Raw genomic sequence first — 14,629 nt, 5'->3', positions numbered from 1 at the left:
AAGATGTATTTTTCTCAGTTTATAAATGCGTAGCACTCAGGTTGAGACGACTTGGATTTTATTCTTAGAAATCCAGAATCCCTTGAAAAGGAAATATTTTCTGTTTCTTATAAATAAAACAATAATCTTACCTTCAGAAGGATTTTCCTTAGTGAAACGTGTAACATTGAATGCATGTTAAATAAAAATGGAATTTCTAACTTTTTTTCAACAGTGCTAATTATCTTTTCAGAATGATTTTGAATGTCTTTTAAAATATACCCTATTTTTCTATTTTACAGTTAAGTGCCTCACTTGCTGTCCATAGTTATACAAAGAAAAACCAATCTGCACTGCACTAGTACCAAAATACTACTTTATACATTAGTTTTTCATAAAAGCTGCTGGAATGTCATGATTCAGTATTACCTAAATAGGTTTCTACTAAAATCCTCTCCCTCCTGTCTTCTTTTAAGTAATGGCGTAACATAACTAAATTCATTTGATCATCAGCACTTGTTAGCAGGATTTCATTTTTTACCTTTGCCTTGTTTCTCTAGCCCATAAAGAGTACTCAGCATACTTTCATTAACAATTTGGCAGAATATGATAATTATCAATATTCTGTTTTTCGTCTGTGTCTTATTTAACTTTTACTAGTGTTTAGAAGTGCAAGAATATTAAATAGCCCCTTCCTTAACTGTACATATTATCTTGAATGTAGATAAAATGAAAATATTGTAAATTAGAATGTAGGAAAACTGGCATAGACTTAATATATTTTAATGGGTTTACGTTATACTTTAAAAGTAATTTATATAATTAAGATATTTGGTTTTAACCCTATGGGCTATTCTTTGGTCTGGCTGAAGAGGGACTGGGTCTAGTAAGGTTTGGAAAGTTGAGCTTTGAACATGGTCTTTGTGTTTTTTTCCTAACAAGGAGAGGTTTAGTTCAGCTGTGCTATTTTAGTACACATCAGTTCTCTTGATTTATGGAAGACTCAGTTTATCAATTAAGAATTCCTGCAGAAGCACAGAATCATACTGTGTAAGAGTTGGAAGGAAGCTTAAGAATTTCTGTTCGAATCTCTTTGTTTCAAAGATGAAACTAAAGCACAGCATGTTAAATGACTTGTCTAAGTTATAGCTAGTTAGTAGCAAATGAACTGAAAACCTATATGCTACTGTAGTCCAAACTTTTATTATGTCCTCTTAATCTTTACATTTAGTGAGTCAGTACGAAAATCTCTGCATATTTCTCATTCTCTTTGAAAGAGGGAAAAAAACTTCTAAGAGAGCTACAACTCTATCACTCATGACAGAGTTGCTTGTAGAAAATAACTAATTCCTTCAGAACCCTGAGTGAATTTTCTTCAAGAAACGTGACTTGATTAAAATGATTTCAAAAGAGCAATAGTGGAAATTAATGCTTTAGAAAAGAGACTGGGTGTGGTGGTTGACGACTGTAATCCCAGTGCTTTGGGAGGCCGAGGCTGAAGGATCACTTGAGACCAGGAGTTCAAGACCAGCCTGGACAATATAGCAAGACCCACCTCTCTACAAAAAAAATTTTTTTCTGAAAATAATAATTACATTTTAGAGTCCATTTATTTGATGACAGGCAGTATGACAGGTTGCTGAGGGATATAAAATTTTCTAGAGAAATGCTGAGTTTGATGACATTTTATCTTCCGTTTTGTAGAACAACAGATGTTAAAATTTCAACTCTCCTGGTGTGCAGAAAGCTCTAATCATGACAGTTGATAATATGCAATTTAGTTTGATTTTAAAAGTTTAATTATAAAAGACTTCACAATATGCATGTTTTAGGAAAATGTTCATTTATTTAGTCATATGATTGTATATATGTAAATAACTTTATTCTGGAATAATGTGGGTGCCATCTTGAGCATGTGTTTTTATTTGGATTATTTTTTGTATACAAACACCATAATACTGTGTTTTCCTGTTATCTACTTAAGTCTAGTTCTACTTTTTACCAATAATTTCAGGAAAATACAAGCTTAAGATACTATACTATCTCCCTTGGTATTTTTTTTTGTGCAAAGTCTTAGAATTAGATTTATAACATTGATAATAAAAATATAAAACGTTTTTTCTCAAGAATTAAGACAGTAAAAAGGAAAAATAGAATGCATAATATCATTTCCCCATCATAAAGGAAAGAAGAGACTTCATTTTTTATTTTTTTTGTTGTTTGTTTGTTTTTGAGGCAGTTTCACTCTTGTCACCCAGACTGGTCTCGGCTTACTGCAACCTCCACTTCCTGGGTACAAGTGATTCTCCTGCCTGAGCTTCCTGCATAGCTGGGATTACAGGTGTGCAACCACAAGGCTCGGCTAATTTTTTTGTATTTTTAGTAGAGATGGGGTTTCACCAGGTTGGCCAGGCTGGTCTTGAACTCCTGATGTCAAGGTGATCCGCCTGCTTCCGCCTCCCAAAGTGCTGAGATGACAGGTGTGAGCCACTGTGCCCGGCCGAGGCTTCATTGTTTAATGTATATTCTTATTTTTTCCGAACACCAGCTCGAACCAGAGTGTATTTTTATTTTGCCACATACCTTTAAAAGATATTTATTGCATCGTAATGTTTTAAATGTTACATATATGATACCCTCATTCATGAAGTGAAGCGGAAAGGGTCTGTAAGGAACATTTTAAACATTTTTAATAATATTGCTTTTACTGATCAAGCTTGTTGTGCCATATTAAAATTAAAAGTCAAATAAACAAAGCAGTCCTCACAACCTTGGAAAGAAATAGATAATTGTCTTCTTAAAATGAGGTGCTTTTTATCTGTGGATGAATGGAAATCACATTGAATTTTAATTCTTATTTATTTTAGTGGATAGCAGGAATCACTCTGTAGTAGTTTTGTTCATTTCCTTTTTTTTTTTTTTTTTTTTTTGAGACAGAGTCTTGCTCTGTCGCCAGGCTGGAGTGCAGTGGCGTGATCTCGGCTCACTGCAATCTCCACTTCCTGGTTGAAGTGATTCTCCTGCCTCATCCTCCCGAGTAGCTAAGACTACAGGCACACGCCACCATGCCCAGCTAATTTTTATATTTTTTTTTTTTTGGAGACGGAGTCTCGCTCTGTCGCCCAGGCTGGAGTGCAGTGGCCGGATCTCAGCTCACTGCAAGCTCCGCCTCCCGGGTTTACGCCATTCTCCTGCCTCAGCCTTCCCGAGTAGCTGGGACTACAGGCGCCCGCCACCTCGCCCGGCTAGTTTTTTGTATTTTTTAGTAGAGTTGGGGTTTCAGCATGTTGGCCAGGATGGTCTCAATCTCTTGACCTCGTGATCCACCCACCTTGGCCTCCCAAAGTGCTGGGATTACAGGCGTGAGCCACTGCACCTGGCCTTGTTCATCTTCTAATTAAATCTCTTTGAATGTTTTGTAATAATTTTAATGTTGACAATAAGAGTTTAAAAATAATTTGATTTTGGACTGTATTTAGGTTTCTCTTTAATTTTGTTGTAGAAATAGTAAATGATTTAAAGTGGTTATGATCTGTTTTATGAAGGCTTACTATTTTATATTGTACTTATTTAATTTGTATTTGAGTCTCTAATTTTAAATAAAAGGTTTATACATTTGAGTGCTTCATCTGTTTATTTTGATGATTAGTAGTAATGATTGTTATGCATTGTGCTTGTAATTAATGGATAAAGTTCAGAATAAATTGCAAATAGAACCCTACTAAGCAATGTCCAGAGGATTCTCATTATATAAGTGAATTTACAATAAAACAGCTCTTGCCTTATGAAAATGGATACGAAGTGGAAGGAATGCTAATTTAGTTTTATTCAGTATAGATTTCATTACCTCTAGATACTCACTAGAATTCTCTAGACAGAGAAAAGCAGACATCCTTCAAAGAGCATAGATGACATTTTCTGGGGCTAGTGAAGATAGTGAGTGTTGGGGGCTAAGCTGAGTAGAAGCCCTCTCATTTGACACTATTGGAACCTGTAGTTGGTTGGTGAATAAAAAAATTACAGCAGGGAATCATAAAAGATTATATATATATGATATATATGTATCTATACACCATAAACTTTAAAATATTTTTATTGAAATATAATTGGCATATTTAAAGTGGACATTTAAAGACATAAATATTTTTAATTTTTATTTCCTTTTTCAAATTCTTAAGGCATATTTAAAATTGCATATTTAAAGTAGACAATTTGGCTGGGCTTGGTGGCTCATGCCTGTAATCCCAGCACTTTGGGAAGCTGAAGCGGGTGGATTACTTGAGATCAAGAGTTCGAGACCAGCCTTGCCAAAATGGCGAAACCCCATCTTCACTAAAAATACAAAAAAATCAGCCAGGCATTGGTGGTGGGTGCCTGTAATCCCAGCGACTCGGGAGGCTGAGGTGGGAGAATCGCTTGAACCCAGGAGGCGGAGGTTGCAGTGAACCAAGATTGCACCACTGCACTCCAGCCTGGGTGACAGAATGAGACTCCATCTCAAAAAAAAAAAAAAAAAAAAAAAAGTGAAAAAAAAAATAAAGTGGACAGTTTGATAAATTTTGACACATTGTGCCCATAATACCATCACAACGATCAATATGGTAAACGTATCTATTATCTCCAAGAGATTCCTCATCCCCTTCATGACATGTCCTATTTTACCCAGTTTCTTTTACTCAGCATGATTATTTGAGATTCGTCTGATTGCTTTCTGAGTAGTATTTCATTGTATTTGCCAAAATTTGTTTATCCATTAATCTGCTGATGGACATTTGGGTTATTTGTACATTTTGGTTATTCGAACTGAAGCTGGTGTGAGCATTTGTGACTAAGTCGTTGTATGAACATGTGTTTTCATTTATCTTGGGTAAATACCTAAGAGTGGAATGATTGGATCTTACAGTAGGTATATGTCTTAACTTTTGAAGAAACTGCCAAACCAGTTTTTTTTTCCAAAGTGGTTGTAGCATTTTGCATTCCCACTAGCAGTATAGGATGGTTCCAGTTTTTCTATATCCTCACTAACATTTGGTATGGTCAGTCTTTTTAATTTTGTCCATTCTAGTGGATACATGTAGTATTTCAGTGTGGTTTAATTTACATTTCCCTAATGACTAATGATGTGCAGGATCTTTTAATTTATTTGCTGTGTGTATATCTTTGGTTAAGTGTCCCTAAATTTGAAGTATTCAAAAAATTTACCCATTTCAAAAAAATGGGGGTCAGACGCAGTGGATCACACCTGTAATCCCAGCACTTTGGGAGGCTGAGGCAGGCGGACCACTTGAGGTCAGGAGTTTGAGACTAGCTTGGCCAACATGGTGAAACCCCATCTCTACTAAAAATACAAAAATTAGCTGGGTGTGGTGGTGCGCACCTGTAATCCCAGCTACTCTAGAGGCAGAGACAGGAGAATCATCTGAACCTGCGAGGTGGAGGTCGCAAGGAGCCGAGATCGCAGCACTGTACTCCAGCCTGGGCAACAGAGTGAGACTCCATCTTAAAAAAAAAAACTAAAAATAAAAAAAAAATAAATTGGGTTGTCTGTTTCCTTATTTTGAGTTGTAAGAATTATTTAGGCCGGGCATGGTGGCTCATGCTTATAATCCCAGCACTTTGGGAGGCTAAGGTGGACGGATGACGAGATCGAGACCATCCTTGCTAACACTGTGAAACCCTGTCTCTACTAAAAATACCAAAAGTTAGCCAGGTGTGGTGTCATGTGCCTGTAGTCCCAGCTACTTGGGAGGCTGAGACAGGAGAATTGCTTGAACCCAGAAGGTGGAGGTTGCAGTGAGCCAAGATCACGCCATTGCATTCCAGCCTGGGCGACAGAGGACGGAGTGAGACTTGGTCTCAGGGAAAAAAAAAAAAAAAAGATTTATATAGTCTAGGCACAAGTCCTTGAACAAATATAAAATATTTTGTCTCAGTCTGTGGGTTGCCTTTTCATGTTCATGGTCATGGTTTTTGAAGAGGAAAGGGTTAAGATTTTGACGAAGTCTAATATGTTGATTTTTAAAGATAGTTTGTGCTTTTGGTGTTGTGTTCAAGAAATCTTTGCCATACCCAAGGTCAAAAAGATATTCTAAGTTTTTTTCTAGAGGTTTTGTAGTTCTAGCTCTTACACTGAAACCTATGATCCACTTCATGTTAAATTTTTATATGGTACGATATAAAGTTTATGATTTCTTTATTTTTTACATATTATTATCCAGGTATCCAGCATCATTTGTTGAAAAAGATTGTCCTTTCCCCATTTAACTGCCTTGTCACCTTTGCAAAAAATCAACTGGCCATATATGTATGAATCAATTTCTGGATTGTCTTCTGTTCCAGTGATTTATGTGTCTATATTTCAATACTACGTTGTCTTCATTACTATAGCTTTATACTAAGTCTTGAAATCTGGTAGTGTTTGAGTCCTTTGTTTTTTTCTAATGTTGTTTTCTTTGAGTATAGATGCTCTGTAGTTCTATGTCTAACTTTTACCTATAATGCACAATTTCCATTTTTAGTTTCTTTAAAATAGAGTAAGAATTTAAAAACATGTGTAAAGCCATCGGAATGCAGAATGTTTCTAGGTTTTTATAATTTCTCCATCTGATTTTTGACACATTTATTGCCTGTACCTAACTCAATTGCAGTTTTTTTACCTTTTTAAGCAATTCACTTTTGAGTATTTCCGAAACACTCAACTTTGTTTTCCTTGAATATTTTTTCTTTTTACACTAGATTTCAAAGGTTCACATAATAAGTACTTAGATTATATGATTATAATCACATTATAACTGGAATAAACTGGTTTAGAAACAAATACAACTCGAATTGGTGGAAGTGGAAGTCCATATTCTGGAGAGGGAGTAGGACAGCAAAGCTTTTCTTGTATTGTTTCATCTTTCTTTGAAGGAAAAGAAAACCTTTTTGCCCCTCAAACAATTGAAGCTGATTCTCAGTTTGGTGATGAAGTGGATGTTGGTACTTCATCAGATAGTATCTGAATTAGCAAGAGTGTTGGTTCCCAAACTTTCTGGTAATCATAATCTGGGGAGTACATATTGTATGATCCTATTTATATGAAATTCTGGAAAAAGCAACACTATAGGGAGAAAAAATAGATAAGTGGTTGTTAGAGATTGGGGAAGAGATTGACTCTAAAGGGCTTGCATGTGGGAATTTTTGGGGTGAAACTTTTGTGTGTGGTGCTGTGATGATGAATATGTATGTCTACAGACTTGTCAAAATCCACAGAACAATACATTACAAAGTCTGAACTTTTTTCAAGTTTTTCCAAAAAATAAATCTCTACCGAGGATGTCAAGGGGATCTCAGAATGGAATGTGGACTATGACAAATGACACCAACTGTATTACAAATTTATGACATAACGTCACTGAGCTAGAGACAAAAAGAACTGTATAGGAACACTGTACTCTGGTTGGTAAATGTTTCTTACAGGGGTACAGGTAGTATATTCTGTAACTGCCATCTATACTAGGCTTGCACAAATAAGTAAATATAGATAATGATGGCCAGGTATCTCACTGTTAGAAAAAGAAATTACAAATATGCAAAGGAGAAATGCAGGAATGAACCCTGTGGTGCTGGATTGGAGTTGGACATGTCAGTATGAACTCATGTCTACACAGGTAGTTATGGAAGTAAATATAGACATATATGTCTATATAAATATAAATGTGTATATATATGTTTATATAAGTATAAAGATACAGTGTATATATTTACACATGGGTTAGTATACACACGTACATTTTTAGCTCTGTACAGGCCTAGAAAGAATTATCCTTCAGTAGCAACAAGCACGTCTAGCACCCATGTCTTGGTCTCTACCATTCTTCAATAAAAGGGAACAAGGCTCTTTGGAGAAATAGTTGATTCCAGGGGTGAGGCAAAGAAAAAAAAATGATCCCAGAACATCTTAAGTGCCAGAAAGTAAGGAAGTGATAAGCAAACAAATGATCAAGCATGTAAAAAAGACACATGAACCAACCTGAAAGAGGTCCCAATGGCAAAAGCTGGAACAATTTGAGCAGCAAAATAACAGATTATAAATCAAGGAATAAAATAAACATCCATGAGTGCACCCTGATGTAAATAAACTATTGAACAAATAAATAGCTGAAGAAGAAGCGGCAACCCTTTCATTTTTTGTCCTAGTTTTTTAGTCCTTTCAGAGAGGGTACAGAAGGACAACTCTTACAGAAGACTTCCAAATAACACACGCAGAAAGAATGAAGGGAATAGGAAAATCACCATTAGAAAACCACTATAATAATTGCTACAACAGAAACCCACGGATGAATGTCAAAATTAGTGGGCAAAACTATAAGAAGAGATAGAATATTTGTGTAGCTTCAAAGTATCTTCCCTTAAATACACATTGATTATTATGATGGTTTAAACATGTACCCAAAAGTTCTTTGATACTCCTTCCTTCATAAGATAAAACTTAATTTCCCTCTCCTGAGTGTGAGCTGGACTTAGTGACTTGCTACTAACAGATGGAGTATGGAAAAAGAAAATTAGCCACTCTATTGCAGAGAAACATAGCATATAACATCTCAATCAAATGATCAAGGTTAACATCACCAGTGAGAAATCATGTTGCATGTTCCTTAATCTGATGCAGTGAAGACATTTCATTCTGGTATTCTTCCCCCAAGTCTAACCATGAGTAAACAAACACCAGGCAAATCCAAGTTGAAGGATAGTCTACAAAATGCCTGATCAATATTCTTTTTTTTTTTTTTTTTTTTTGAGACAGAGTCTCACTCTCCCAGGCTGGAGTGCGGTGGCGCAATCTGGGCTCACTGCAACCTCCACCTCCTAGGTTCAAGTGATTCTCCTGCCTCAGCCTCCCAAGTAGCTGGGACTACAGGTGTGTGCCACTACGCCTTACTAATTTTTGTATTTTTAGTAGATACGGGGTTTTACCATATTGGCCAGGCTGCTCTCGAACTCCTGACCTCATGATCCACCTGCCTCAGCCTCCCAAAGTGCTCACATGTGTAATCTCAGCACTTTGAGAGGCCAAGGCAGGTAGATCACTTGAGGCCAGGAGTTCAAGACCAACCTGGCCAACATGGTAAAAAACCCCATCTCTACTAAAAATTAAAAAAATTAGCTGAGCGTTGTGGCACACGCCTGTTATCTTAGCTACTGTCAAGGCTGAGGCAGAAGAATCACTTGAACCCGGGAGGCGGAGGTTGTAGTGAGCCGAGATTGTGCCACCGCACTCCAGCCTGAGCAACAGAGTGAGACTCCATCTCAAAAAAAAAAAAGCTACTGATGTTATTTCAATATCAGTGAAATTTGATCTGGGGACTACTGAACTGGAGAAATCAAGAATGGAGGAAAAAAATCGATCTCATTTTTCCCTAAACTGCGTGTGAGTTTAGCCATCATTAATTACAACTTCTTCTTTCTTTCTTTCTTTTTTTTTTTTTGAGACAGAGTTTTGCTCTTGTTGCCCAGGCTGGAGTGCAATGGCATGATCTCGGCTCACTGCAACCTCCATCACCTGAGTTCAAGCAATTCTCCTGCCTCAGCCTCCCGAGTAGCTGGGATTACAGGCGTCTGCCACTATGCCTGGCTAATTTGTTTTTATTTTTAGTAGAGACAGGGTTTCACCATGCTGGCCAGGCTGGTCTCAAACTCCTGACCTCTGGAGACCCACCTGCCTCAGCCTCCCAAAGTGTTGGGATTACAGGCGTGAGCACCGCACCTAGCCAATTATGCCTTTTAAAAGGAAAATATGTCCATTAATTTGAGAGCATGGACCAACACAATAGTGACCACTACCTCTCTCCCTTGTAGTCTCTTACCCTCGGCAGCCTCCTCCAACTGTTCATGGTGTTTTGGAACAGAGTGGTTGGTACCTAATGTGACAGTGATCACTTAATTTTCAGTAGGTAGATGGCCTTGGGGCCCAAATTTCAGTGACTTATTCAAAGCGGGGAAGCAAAGGAACTGAGTGAGGAACTGACTTGGGCTCAGGAGTATGCATGTAGGCCTTCGTGAAAATATCTGAATGGATGCAGAGTCCACTGTGGTTAAGAAATATAAAAATACTTAATGTGCTTGTGCCTCAAGCTTCTGCCATCAGAGACAGGTTTATTTGCTTTTGTCTACTCTTTTTTTTTTTTTTTTTGAGACGGAGTCTCACTCTGTCGCCCAGGCTGGAGTGCAGTGGCCAGATCTCAGCTCACCGCAAGCTCCGCCTCCCGGGTTCACACCATTCTCCTGCCTCAGCCTCCCAAGTAGCTGGGACTACAGGGGCCCGCCACCTCTCCCGGCTAGTTTTTTGAAGTTTTTAGTAGAGACGGGGTTTCACCGGGTAGCCAGGATGGTCTCGATCTCCTGACCTCGTGATCCGCCCGTCTCAGCCTCCCAAAGTGCTGGGATTACAGGCTAGAGCCACCGTGCCCGGCCGCTTTTGTCTACTCTTAAGATCTATTCTTTGTTTTGCTTAGATCTATGCTTTGTTTTGCTTAATCAAGTTTAGCATTAATAAACACTAGTGTCTAAACCACTTTTGCAGATGGGACAGAAATGACCAGTTCCTTTGGTTTCATATAATCATATAAACTTTTTTTTTTTTTTTTTGAGACAGGGCCTCGCTCTGTCACCCAGGCTGGTACAGTGGCACGATCACAGCTTACTACAGCCTCAACCTCCCAGGCTCAAGCTATCCTTCCACCTCAGCCTCCTGAGTAGCTGGGACTACAAGTATACACCACCACACCTGGTAAATTTTTTTTCTTTTTGAGATGGAGTGTTGCCCAGGCTGGAGTGCAGTGGCGTGATCTCAGCTCCTGGGTTCCAGTGATTTTCCTGCCTCAGCTTCCTGAATAGCTGGGATTGCAGGTGTGTGCCACCACACCCAGCCAATTTTTGTATTTTTAGTAGAGACGGGGTTTCTTCATGTTGGCCAGGCTGGTCTTAAACTCCTGACCTCAGGTGATCCTCCCACCTTGGCCTCCCAAAGTGCTGGGATAACAGGCATGAGCCACTGTGCCTGGCCCTGGTTAATTTTTATATTTTTTGTAGAGATGGGGTCTCACTATGTTGCCCAGGCTGATCTCAAACTCCTAAGCTCATGCCATCTGCCTGCCTCTGCAGCAGGACAATTTAGGAATCAGAGAGACTGAGGGGTTGAGGAGGAAACTTATTATTTATTATTTAAGTGCACCGGCTCAGTCAGATTAACAGCCGAAAAGACTGAGCCCCGAACAAAGAGTCTGGTTACCTTTTAAGCATTTTGTGGGTTGGGGGGAGATTTGTGCAGGGGGAAGCATATTACAGAAGCGAGACACAAAGAGTTATTCCATTGAGACATGCATTACATCATTTCTTACTTTTCAAGGAACAACGTGTTTTATGACTTGAGTTTATCTGCCTAGAGACCCTGCAGCTGCACAGCTAGAGATGCAGTCTCTTCACAATGCCTGGGAAAGGGAGAGATAAGGCTCACTAGCCACAGAAAAACAGGCGGTGAATTTTTAAAGGACTCCATCTCTTTCTCTTTCTCAGGGGGAATTGGGTTTTCTTACATACAACTGAGTTTTCACTTACACATTCTTTAATTTCTTTTAATTCCTGTTTCACCTCGGGCTCCCAAAGTGCTGGGATTACAGGTGTGAACCACCACGACGGGCTGTGAGATGATCAAAAATGAACATTCAGTGGTGTTGCCCCCAATTTACAGGAGAGGAAATGAATGCAGAGAAGTTAAGTAATTTGCCTAGGATGGCACTACTAGTAAGAAACAAAGCTGTGGTCCAGATCCAGGTAGGCTAGGATCCAAAGTGCATACTCTGTGCGTGACAGTATTCTTCACTGAATGTGCTGAGGTGGGAGTGTGGGAACTTTGCAGTGAGAAATCTTTTAAGAAACTGGTAGTGATGGATGGGCTTTTCTGGTCGGGCTGCTCTTATTTGTGGTTATGACTGTAAAATATAGGTAAATATAGGTAAGATCACTCAAATGCCTCAGGGTTATGAGTGCTTGGGGGAGAATGGGGTCAATGAGGTCCAAAACCATAACCTAGAAGTCATCTTGTCCTAAGTATTTTACCCCTTGTAAGACAGCCAAACTGTACATGAGGTGGGGGATCCTACTGGGAGATAAAGCATAACCAGAGCAGAGGTCTAGTATATGCGGCTCTTCTTTGATAGCGGAAGGAAGCTACCTTTTATGTTCTCAAAAGGTACCAGAGTGCTGTATTTCCTCGAGGAAGAAGGATCATTACTACAGAAGAGATCCTCCACCCTGTAGCAGAACTTCCTTTGATCCCATTCATGGATCTGGTTGTCCACGATGCAGGCCTGCCATGAAAGCACCTGAATGAGCACGCAGAGTCCATTATGGTCAAGAAAAGGAAAAATACTTAGTTCTCATGTATATTAATTGTTTTTCTTAAACTTTGGGATAATAGTCCGGGGGCAGGCCTGCTTTTGGGACCTGTGTTAACCCCACTGTGCTCCGAGCACAGAAAAACACGATGCAGACCGCAATCCCTTCTGGTTTCTTGAACAAGTGTCTTCTCAGGACTCCTCTCAGTTCCTGAAGTTCACATAACTGCCACCGACATTTCACCAGTTAGAAAAATGTTCAAAATATGGCCGGGCGCGGTGGCTCAAGCCTGTAATCCCAGCACTTTGGGAGGCCGAGACGGGCGGATCACGAGGTCAGGAGATCGAGACCATCCTGGCTAACACGGTGAAACCCCGTCTCTATTAAGAAATACAAAAAAAACTAGCCGGGCGAGGTGGCGGGCGCCTGTAGTCCCAGCTACTCGGGAGGCTGAGGCCGGAGAATGGCGTGAACCCGGGAGGCGGAGCTTGCAGTGAGCTGAGATCCGGCCACTGCACTCCAGCCTGGGTGACAGAGCGAGACTCCGTCTCAAAAAAAAGAAAAAAGAAAAAAGAAAAATGTTCAAAATAGGATAACCCAGAATTTGGGATGGTGGGGGGTGAGGAAAGTATGCTTTGCCAAGAGACCGACATCATGTACAGTGAGAGTAAAAGGAACGGGCTGTTTTACGGAATAGAAGTTGCTGACTAATTTCAAAGCAAGGAAAAGATTCAAGGATCCGCTATATCCGTGCTCATACTTGGCAAATCGCATTTCTCCGGTTCAGGGCACAATAAATTCCATCACTGCACAGGAAAGGCTGCCCCACTAGAGTCAACTGCGGTTGTAGGCACTTTGGCTGACAAGCGAAAAGCCTTGAGGTAGGTGGATGCTCCCAGGAAACTCTGATGTCCCAAGGTCACGAGGAGTTGGGTCGCGAGAGGGGCGAGACCTCGGGCCGCGGGGAGACAGCTGCAGTGTCGCGTCGCAAGCGGGAGCTCCGCGGCGTGGAGCGCCAGAGTGCCAACTTCGCTTCCAGGCCTGTGGGTTCCGCCCGGCGCGTGCTGCTGTCAGTCAACGCCTTCGGCCCGCCCCCACCGAAGCTCCACCAATCGTAGCCGGGGGTCGGAGGTGAGGAGACGTCGCCGGGTGAGGAAGCGGGGGGCTAGCGGCCTGGCGCAGCGGCGACCGGCCGGGGCGTCAGGATCCCTGGCCCCCGGAGAGCGAAGGGCGGGCGGGTCCCGGAGGTGAGTGCGGGATGTGGTCTGCGTGTGGACGTCGGGAGGGGCCGCTGCGGGCGGAGCGACCCATTGCCCGGCTCATCTAGCTCTCTTTGACTGCGAAGCCCCTCCCTCCGCGCGCATCTGCTCCCGAGTCCCCAGCCCCGTCCTGAGGCGTGCAGCCCCTGGGGTCGTGGCTAGGGGCGCAGGGCCCACGGAGGGGAGGTCCAGGTCGATGGCGTAGGCAGAGTTGGAGCCCTGGGTTGCCAAAGCGTCGCAGCTGAGAAGCAGGAGCCGAGGCTAGTACCGGCGGGGCGGGGCGGGGCGGGGCGGGGCCGAGAGCGAGCATCTCCATCCTCAGTTTCCTCGACTTGCGGCAACGGCACAGCTGGGTGCAGTTCGGACCTCCACGCCTCAGCGAAGGACTTCTGTCCCCCAGGCAGCTTCACTAACCCGGTGCGGAGCACTTGGCGACGTCTCCCTGCCCATCTCATGTCTCTCGGCTCATCGCTGCTCTGGGCACCGGCTGCCTCTTGGCTGGCGCTGCTGTCACACGGTGGACTGTTCTGGCCTTACTGAGCTGCCGTTTGGGGACATCAGATTCAGGTCGTATGGGGAGAAACGAGTGTAACTTTACAAGGTGTGATATGGAGACCCTGGCCTGTTGCCCATTTCTGCCGGATCGAAGGCCACTAGGGTGGTGATAAGAGGGGTTCCGAGGCAGGATTTATGCAACATTTGTGCAAAATAGTAAATTTTATTTGCTTTTCATGATTTACGTTAAAGGGGGATTGTTGCCACTTTTCCCAAAAATAAAGAATCACACTGCTCTGGTGGGCCTCCCCCCTCCTCACTGTGGTTAATTATCATTTGGAACATCAGGGTATATTTGAAACTGGCAGGACTCCCAGACCCTGATAATTGTCTGAGTGGAGGCAGCAGCATACCATTTCTCTGTAGTGTTTGGGTTCAGCTTTTCTTTGACTTTGTTTAGTTTTGTTTTTTTTTCCCCATGTCTGTTATCCTCACAATCTCTTTGGGGCTGGTAGAGTGCT

General features: G+C 41.5%; 1 protein-coding gene across 12 annotated transcripts in view; it reads left to right on the top strand.

Annotated features, from left to right (window-relative positions):
* The first annotated feature begins 13,487 nt into the window (after positions 1 to 13,487).
* Positions 13,488 to 14,629, top strand: part of NXPE3 (neurexophilin and PC-esterase domain family member 3) — a 41,749-nt gene continuing 40,607 nt past the window's right edge. For 4 of the 12 annotated variants that reach the window (XM_077990419.1, XM_028843194.2, XM_077990422.1 and 1 more), the window contains exons 1-2: positions 13,488 to 13,601; positions 14,014 to 14,180. The gene's annotated coding sequence lies outside the window, so the exon portion shown is untranslated. 12 annotated transcript variants of the gene reach the window in all.

Source organism: Macaca mulatta, chromosome 2, assembly GCF_049350105.2.
Source record: "Macaca mulatta isolate MMU2019108-1 chromosome 2, T2T-MMU8v2.0, whole genome shotgun sequence".
Taxonomy (NCBI): Eukaryota; Metazoa; Chordata; class Mammalia; order Primates; family Cercopithecidae; genus Macaca; species Macaca mulatta.
The sequence above is the reverse complement of the archived record's forward strand: the minus strand, read 5'-3'. Positions and strand labels throughout refer to the sequence as shown.